The sequence below is a fragment of the Salmo trutta genome, chromosome 11 (genome assembly GCF_901001165.1).
Source record: "Salmo trutta chromosome 11, fSalTru1.1, whole genome shotgun sequence".
In the NCBI taxonomy this organism is placed as follows: Eukaryota; Metazoa; Chordata; class Actinopteri; order Salmoniformes; family Salmonidae; genus Salmo; species Salmo trutta.
Window position 1 is genome coordinate 10,173,419 of NC_042967.1, and position 9,526 is coordinate 10,182,944.

The following is a 9,526-nucleotide window of genomic DNA, read 5'->3' on the forward strand; positions in this document are numbered from 1 at the left end:
CATCCATTATATCTAAAGGGATAAAGAGAGACGGGGAAGAGAGATGAGACAGGGATTTATTTACATCAGCGTGCTTTTTTGGGCTCTTTTTAAGGAAGGCAAGTATGGGGACAGTGGGGAAGGGGGATAGGGGTAGGAAGGGGATTTAGGGGCGTTAGGAGAGAGACCCCTGCTAGGCTGAGGAGAACAGGAGAGGCACTGCTCTCTGCCTGATAAGAGAGAAGGGAGAACGACGCCTCTATTAGCAATAACCCACTACACCTACAAGGTAGATAGCCAGAAAAAAACAAAATGGCCGCTAAGAGCGTGCACTCTGTTTTTTTGGGAGGGGGAAAGTACATGCTGTTTGCAGTGTGGGTGTTGAGGTTTTATCGTTCAGAGTCATAAAGAGAAAATATCCCCTCTATATACACTGGTTTTGAGCCGCTGAACCACAGAAGAAAGAAAATTACCTCAGGGACCAATATAAACTACGATAATAGATTCTTTGATATTAAAACACATACAGTCCTGACTTCAAAATTACTGAAAATAATCCAACTTTTTAAAGTCTTCTAAATCCAACTTAAATCAACAGTAAAGCAGCCATCTAAACAACATGTCTAAGACGGTCTATTTGATAACGAAACCCTAGTGTCTATGCCCTTATAGGGTGTATATGTGCCGATTATTCCTGGGTTTTCTGGAAATAGCCCTCTCTCTTTACACAGTGTTTCTCATTTGGGAAATACAACAAATTGTGACACACGGGGCGACCGGAGCGTACCGGAGCGCTGGGAACGCAGCTTCTTGATTTTCTGCCTGGAAGAGGTTTGCGGCCGTGAATCCTGCCATAAAAATGTGGATCAAATCACACGGATGGGATTCGCGGCCGGCCCGAGGTGTCGACATGGGAGTGGAGGCACTGAGGAGGCCATTTATGGAGGAGTACTAAAATAATGCACAGGGACGGGGATACACGGTGGAACACACTCTAGAGATGATAACCGCACCGCTGAGGAGCTTGGGAGATAAGAGTGGATACACACGAACGCACGCACGCACACACACACACACACACATACACACACACACAGACAGGGGAGTGTTTTAACAGACAGACAATAAACAGCTTAGGTATTTTCTAGACTAGCCTACTAATGATAGAATATTATTAAGAAACCAATCAAAGTGGTAAAAACAGTACCAATCAGTTATAGAGCATGGATACAACTTCAGATGGCCCGTTGTGAGTAGTGGTGTCGGTGACATGAAATGAGATATTGTTTGCGTTCTCTGGGTAATTATTACATGGTCCTTGTGGTATTTTTTGGCTTAAAAATATCACAACTACAGTCATAAGCGGTTCGCTGATTGCTGCCAAACGGGATTGAGAAAGCCAAGCCCAAAACAAATATTTCCCTCCCGCAGAAAATGAAACCATAAATCCCTTTAATTATCAGAGCAATGTTACACCGAGCATAAGTCACTTTCACAAACCAATGATCATTGTTTGTGAGCTGTGTAATATATTTCCTATAGTACAGTCTTAAAGGGATGCCTTTTCTTCTCCCCTGGCTGTGTCTCACTGTGGGGATAGTTAGTATCCCGCCCCTTGTTATGTCTTGCTCAGCAGTTCTCAGGTGACACACACACACGCACACACACACACACACACACACACACACACACACACACACGCACAGAATTATAAACACCGCTTTTAATCTGACCTGCTGTCCCCGTCTGGAAGAAATAGGGATGAAAGGATAGAGGGGGTGAGCGGGGAGCGCGCGCGTGTGTGTTTAGTCATCAAATCAGCAGGTTTGGACTGGACTGTGTAGGGGTCTGGTCAGTATCCATTCAAACTCCTCAACGATGTCAGACATCTCGTAACCCCACCCCTAACCAAGCTGTGGCCCATTCTAAGTAGCCAGCTCATAGTTCAGTCTGTACACTAGAAAGAGACTTTGAATTCGGACATCTGAAAAGTTCCTGAAAACATCTAATTAAAAACGATTGCCCAGCACTAGGCACAAACCCGTGATGCTCGGAGCCAAACAGCACTGCTCAGACCACCGCGCTACGGCAGTCCACAGCTCTAAGCCTTGAGAATACTAAGAACACTGATGAAACCTGATGGTAATGGCACATTGTTTTTCATTATTTCATTTTAGCGTTCTCCAAACCATAACCATAACCTTAACCACTCGGAATGAATGCCTAGACTGTTAACCTTTCAGTTGTTTCTGTTCTAACCCTGTAACCACGCAGAATTAATGCACACAAATAGACGTTCATCCATAATACGTCAAATTTCAAAGGGAAACTAGGAGATCTTGTTGCATAGTTGGCTTGGACTTAGAAACTCCTATGTTAGCACAAGCCGTTAGAGCTCCAGATACCCACTACCCACTGATTAGCAATCCGTGCTAATTCATTCAGTAGAGTGTTTAAAACCCATCACCGGCGTCTTTGTTTGCCCTGGCCGGCGAGTTATTGACACGGTTAAAATAAACATACACACTTCAACACTCTACGTGGAAACGCAGTCTCACACACACGCACGCACACACGCACGCACGCGCACGCACACACACACACAAACAGTCTGGGCCTGATCAATGTAAAAACATCACGCCTGTGTTAGAATGTTAGAATCATTATACCCCCTCCACCCCTCCTTCGCTCCCTCCCTCCCTCCATCTCTTCCTCCTTCTTTCCCTCCTTTCCGGAAGCTGAACCTTCTCAGTTCATTACTGGTTCATAACAACCTTTTCCATTACTGTCACAGCCATTTCTACATGTTAACAAATCAGACCCCTGTGTTCCCGCTGAGAGGAGTGTGTGTGAAAGGGATGTTTTATGCATCAGGGTAATGTATACAAACCCTATCCCCATGAACATGATACTGCAATGCTGTGCTGAGGTGGGACTCACAAGGTTAATCACATGAATTACAACGGGAAAGAGACTGCAGTTGGATGTGTGTGTGTGTGTGTGTGTGTGTGTGTGTGTGTGTGTGTGTGTGTGTGTGTGTGTGTGTGTGTGTGAGAGAGAGAGAGAAAAAGAGGGTGTAAGTGTGTGTGTCTGTGTGTGTGTGTGTGTGTGTGTGTGTGTGTGTGTGTGTGTGTGTGTGTGTGTGTGTGTGTGTGAGAGAGAGAGAGTGTGTAAGTGTGTGTGTGTGTGTGTGTGTGTGCATGCGCATGTGTGTGTGTGTGTGTGTGTGTGTGCATGCGCATGTGTGTGTGTGTGTGTGTTAAAATCCACTAGAAATGAAATGACAATCTGTTCCTTATATTCTCCACACAACCAGTTGGTGGGAAGAATGTGAGCTAGCTCTAGCAGGGAAGCATAGGGTTTCAGAGCCGTGCCTGGCCTTGGCTGTCTGTTCTCCAACTCGCCCAGTCACCACACCTGGAAGCAATAGTAACCCTATTACATAGAATAACAGCAGGCTATTTATACCTGTATATCACACGCACTTTATTTTTGTAATGGCGCTGGGTGTTCAGTTGCAAATTGCTTGTGTCACTTTCCCCTGCAACTCATAAGAAGGTGTTACTGACTTGCCCAAGAAAATAAGAGAATATCAGCGAGCGCGTGTGCGTGCGTGTGCGTGCATGTAGGGACAGAACAGGATGAAAACGTTATAAATGACTTCTCCTCCTAAGCACACACACAAGGGGCCCAGGTAGGTAGGGAGAAATAGGCCAGAGGAACGAGAGAGAGAGAGAGAGAGGACGTAGAAAACTCAGACTTCATCAATCTGTTTCTCCAGTTTAAGGCCAGCTGAAGCACTCTGTTGACCCTGATCCCACCCCGTCACAAATGCCCGTTACTTCCTGTGTGGCTTATTGCAGTGTTGTAATGTTCACACATCTGTCTAGTTATTCAGTGTCAATAAGTCTCTAACCCATGATTGTGCCAAGTACTCTCTGTATGAAAAAGCATTGACAAGAATTACGTAGTAATAAGTTAGGTCTATTGTAACGAACATCAACTTTAACCATTAAGAAATGAACCAGCCTGCTGTACACAGCACAACTCCAGAGTCCATTTCCCTAAGGGTCTGTTTAGGTTTTGTTCCTCTGAGGCTGAATCCTCTATCCCCAAAGAGCCGGCCGCTTGTTCTATTTCTGAGGCGAAGCATGGCTTCTGCTTTTGCTTTCATTTTTCACAGTCTTTAAAGATTTTAGTCTGTAAACATGATAGTTAATTTTTAAGATTCTTGTCACAAACAATGCACCCTAGAGACAGCAGGCAAACAGGATTTGGGCCCTCTCAAATATAAATCACCACATTTTGTTATTAAAAAAGACTAAATAAAAACCCAAGTAATCCCCGATGCAGCTGCTGGAACGAATGTGAGGAACGCAACAAGATGCAATCAAGGTACAACATCGCTTGGTTACCACAGCAGTGCATAGCATGCAAAGCTCTCCAGAATGAATCTCGGTATGATTGTATTTAGTCCTGTTATTTTCAAAATGTTTAACTCCTGACTTGTATTTGTGAGTGTGTTATGGGCTGTGTCTGAATACCCATACTAGCGTATGTAAAAATAGAAAGCAAAAATATATAGAATATAGAACAAAAACATAAAAGCAACATGTGAAGTGTTGGTTCCAAGTTTCATGAGCACACAAAATGTTCCATACACACAAAAATATTATTTCACTCAAATTTTGTGCACAAATTTGTTTACATCCCTGTTAGTGAGCAATTCTCCTTTGTCAAGATCATCCATCCACCTGACAGATGTGGCATATCAAGAAGCTGGTTAAACAGCATGATCGTTACACAGGTCCACCTTGTGCTGGGGACAATAAAAGGCCACTCTAAAATGTGTGTAACGTATGTTCTTTCACAAACATGTGAGTGTCTGTGATCGTTTAAATCTCTGATCGCCTGATCCCAGTAAAATAACAGCGTTTTAATTAAAAACCCAACTTCATTCAAGAAAACGCTTTTCCTGTCTCATGGCATACATATAGATACAGGGATTCCCAAACTCTGCTCTGCTGCGCTGTAATTGGTGGGTTTCTGAGAAAAGGAAACAATGTAATTGGAGGGATTCAGACTGCTGTGATTTAATTGGCAGAGATTTAGACTTTGGGAGGGATTCTAGGGTAACTGGAGGGTGACTGTGTGGAGAGAGCCTGATTGCACAGTACGCTGCTCACAGCTTGACCACTCTGCAGGCTCCACACACACTCACACTCTCTCTCTCTCTCTCTCTCTCTCTCTCTCTCTCTCAGATTCAGAGGGTTTGAGAGTCACATGTACAGGGTTGCAGGTGTGGTTGCAGTGAAAATCTTAGCATGCAGGACTAAGTGAAATAAAATTATGAAAAGGGAATAATCAACAACAATATAAACAGAAATAGCAGTATATACATCATAACTGTAGCAGTGATGAATAAATAAATGTCCATTGGGGTGGAGGCAGAGTAAAGACTGTAATGAGTATAGGAGCAGTAGGTATCTGACTAGTGGTGACTGCTCAGCAGCCTGATGGTCTGAGGTTAGAAACTATTGGCCAGTCTTCCAGTTTTTGCCATGACTCTCTCCCTCTCTGCCTTCCCAGGCTGGGTGAGTCACTATAGCACACAGACTGCTTTACACCCTCTACCCATAATCCAACAGTTTGATTCAACCCCAGGCAGTACCAATCAGATCTGCTGCTCGTTGAGTTTTGGCAAACGTGCCACTGACTGAAACAAACATGTTAACTATGCAGGCAGAGTAGGGTAAGAATGATGGCATCCATCCCTGCTGCCAGCATGAGGAGCTGTGTCCTGCCAACCCATGCCATGGTGATGCCATGGTGATGAATCGCAGATGCTGTAGGGGGGCAAGGGCAACCCGCTGCTCAGCTCTCACACGAGTGGGCGCTATGTGTGTGTAAGAGGAAGGGATGTGTGTGAGGAGTTTGGTATAGTCTGATCATGCTACATTCAGCCAAGGCCTCAGAACAAATCTCTTCAATCAGACGGACCATTGTCACAAGTGATCCAACAGGTAAGTAATGAGCGGACCATCTCGTCCGTCAGATGATTTCATGTTTCAACAGCCATATGGAATTGAGTCACAGAGGCAAGAACACAACTGCAAAAAACATGTTGGAATGACCGAACCACTATCACACTTGCTTCTCTGAAGTAATACCTCATTAACACCAATATGAACACCATTATTACCTCATTAACACCAATATGAACACTATTATTACCTCATTAACACCAATATGAACACTATTATTACCTCATTAACACCAATATGAACACCATTATTGCCTCATTAACACCAATATGAACAGTAGTAATACCTCATTAACACCAATATGGACACTATTATTACCTCATTGACACCAATATGAACACCATTATTACCTTATTAACACCAATATGAACACTATTATTACCTCATTAACACCAATATGAACACCATTATTACCTCATTAACACCAATATGAACACCATTATTACCTCATTAACACCAATATGAACAGTAGTAATACCTCATTAACACCAATATGGACACTATTATTACCTCATTGACACCAATATGAACACCATTATTACCTCATTAACACCAATATGAACACTATTATTACCTCAATAACACCAATATGAACACCATTATTACCTCATTAACACCAATATGAACACTATTATTACGTCATTAACACCAATATGAACACTATTATTACCTCATTAACACCAATATGAACACCATTATTACCTCATTAACACCAATATGAACACTATTATTACCTCATTAACACCAATATGAACACTATTATTACCTCATTAACACCAATATGAACACCATTGTTACCTCATTAACACCAATATGAACAGTAGTAATACCTCATTAACACCAATATGGACACTATTATTACCTCATTGACACCAATATGAACACCATTATTACCCCATTAACACCAATATGAACACTATTATTACCCCATTAACACCAATATGAACACCATTATTACCTCATTAATACCAATATGAACACTAGTAATACCTCATTAACACCAATATGAACACTATTATTACCTCATTAACACCAATATGAACACCATTATTACCTCATTAACACCAATATGAACACTAGTAATACCTCATTAACACCAATATGAACACTATTATTACCTCATTAACACCAATATGAACACTAGTAATACCTCATTAACACCAATATTAACACTATTATTACCTCATTAACACCAATATGAACACTATTATTACCTCATTAACACCACTATGAACACTATTATTACCTCATTAACACCAATATGAACACTATTATTACCTCATTAACACCAATATGAACACTATTATTACCTCATTAACACCACTATGAACACCATTATTACCCTCTCCCTAAACCCCGCTCCTCTCTCGCTCTCCCCAGTCTCTCTCTAAACCCCTCTCCTCTCTCTCTCGCACCCCAGTCTCTCCCTAAACCTCGCTCCTCTCTCGCTCTCCCCAGTCTCTCTCTAAACCCCTCTCCTCTCTCTCGCTCTCCCCAGTCTCTCTCTAAACCTCACTCCTCTCTCGCTCTCCCCAGTCTCTCTCTAAACCCCTCTCCTCTTTCTCTCGCCCCAGTCTCTCTCCAAACCCCCCTCTCTCACCCCCTCTCGTCTTTTGGGGGGCTGAAACATACGTTGCCAATTTGTCTGCAGTTTAAGGGAATGGAGAAACAGGTTCTTGGGGTTGTCTATAGAGAAGCAGAGAGAGAGTACACCTAACGATTTACAGAGTAGAGAGAGAGAGAGAGAGAGTTTGTGCGTGTGCATGTGCGTGTGTACAGACAGGAGGGGAGAATTATGTGAATCTCTGTCTCAAGAAGTCCACACGTGGGGTGTAAATTGGGTCTGCTTTAGTGAACAGTAAACAAGTCTTTCCGTGGTGAGCTGAATGGTCTGGTCCTTGGTAACGCAAACACGCGACCCTCCACTCAGCACAGTGTGGTGTAGATTAGAGCAAAGGAGACATTCCAGACGCGTCATGTAAACACAATATCATATCTGGCTGAATCTCTCTCTCTCTCTCTCTCTCTCTCTCTGCTCTGTAAATCGTTAGGTTTGCTCTCCCTCTGCTTCTCTATAGACAACCCCCATTCACTTAAACAGCAGACAAATTGTCGATGTATGTTTCAGCCTCCATTGAAAAGACGAGTTATTATTATTATAGACTAGTCATTATTATTTATGTATAGAGAAGAGACCCTCTTGAGAGAGAGAGAGAGAGACCTACACCCCCCCCCCCCCCCCCCCCCACACACACACACACAGGCTTACACACACACCACGTAAGCTACTCTGGCATCGGGACTCCCGCTGTGCCAGAACGACAATGCCCTCTAATGGTTGGAACTCAAAGAACTAAACAGAAAACAACATGCAGATAGAAAACATGTAGTTATGTATATATATGGGAGGAATGCACATCAAACACAGCAGTTAAACAAAGGAATAACACAAATGTGTCCCTTCGCCAAATAGGCAATCGCCCTGAGTCAGAGACCGATAGAAATTGTCTGCAGAAATGAATAACAAAACAGCCTTGATTTATCAGTTCTCAGATAATTCATTCAAGGTTCTAGACCAACGTTATGTGATATTTCGTTGGGAAACACTGATGGAGATTTTGGACCACGGTATTTCCGGAGGTGAAATCAAATAAGATACTCACAATCCTACTAAGGGCACTGATGCATATTTCCCCAGATATGCGATGTGTGTTTTTGGCTCAGGGTAATGGTCTGTGATATGTGCTTAGTGGGCATGAGACAAGCTGTGTGTGTGTGTGTGTGTGTGTGTGTGTCTGTGGCGCGCGCGCTCTCTCAGGACAGTTACACAACGGCATCCTGGGAAATCAACCACTGAGCACCTGACCTGGAAAAGCTGGCGCTAACTCTCGGCTATCAGATACAGAGAGAGCGAGAGAGAAGAAGGATGGAGGGAGGTGTCAGTTCTCTGCACAACTGGAGATACTGTACATAATGAACTCAGAACGTCTTTTTGCTCAGAAAGTCACCAAGATGCGTTCGATGGTCAAATGTTTTCGTTTTGTCTCACCAAAAATGTACTAAAACTACATACTGCGTACTAATCATACTACATACTATTTACAAGGCACTGTTTAGTAAAACTCTATCACTTGATGGTTTCATTTCAGAGACAAATGATGCAGTTTTTTGCTAAACTCTATATATCCGCCTCAGAGAAATCAGTAGTACTGCTAGGTTTTACACAATCAAATGTAACAACCACATTTTTAATAAAGAAATGTACAAATGATACATTTGTGACATCAATATTTAATAAAGAAACAAAAGTTCAATACAATAAAAGGAGGTATGTATGTAAAACATGTACATTTACATGTGAGTCATTTAGCAGATGCTCTTATCCAGAGCGACAGTAAGAACACTCTTCTTAAGATCAAATACCGTATCACAGTCCAATATACAGGATACCAACATTCCATTCCATTCCAGCTAAACAACAGATATACACGGAGTGTACAAAT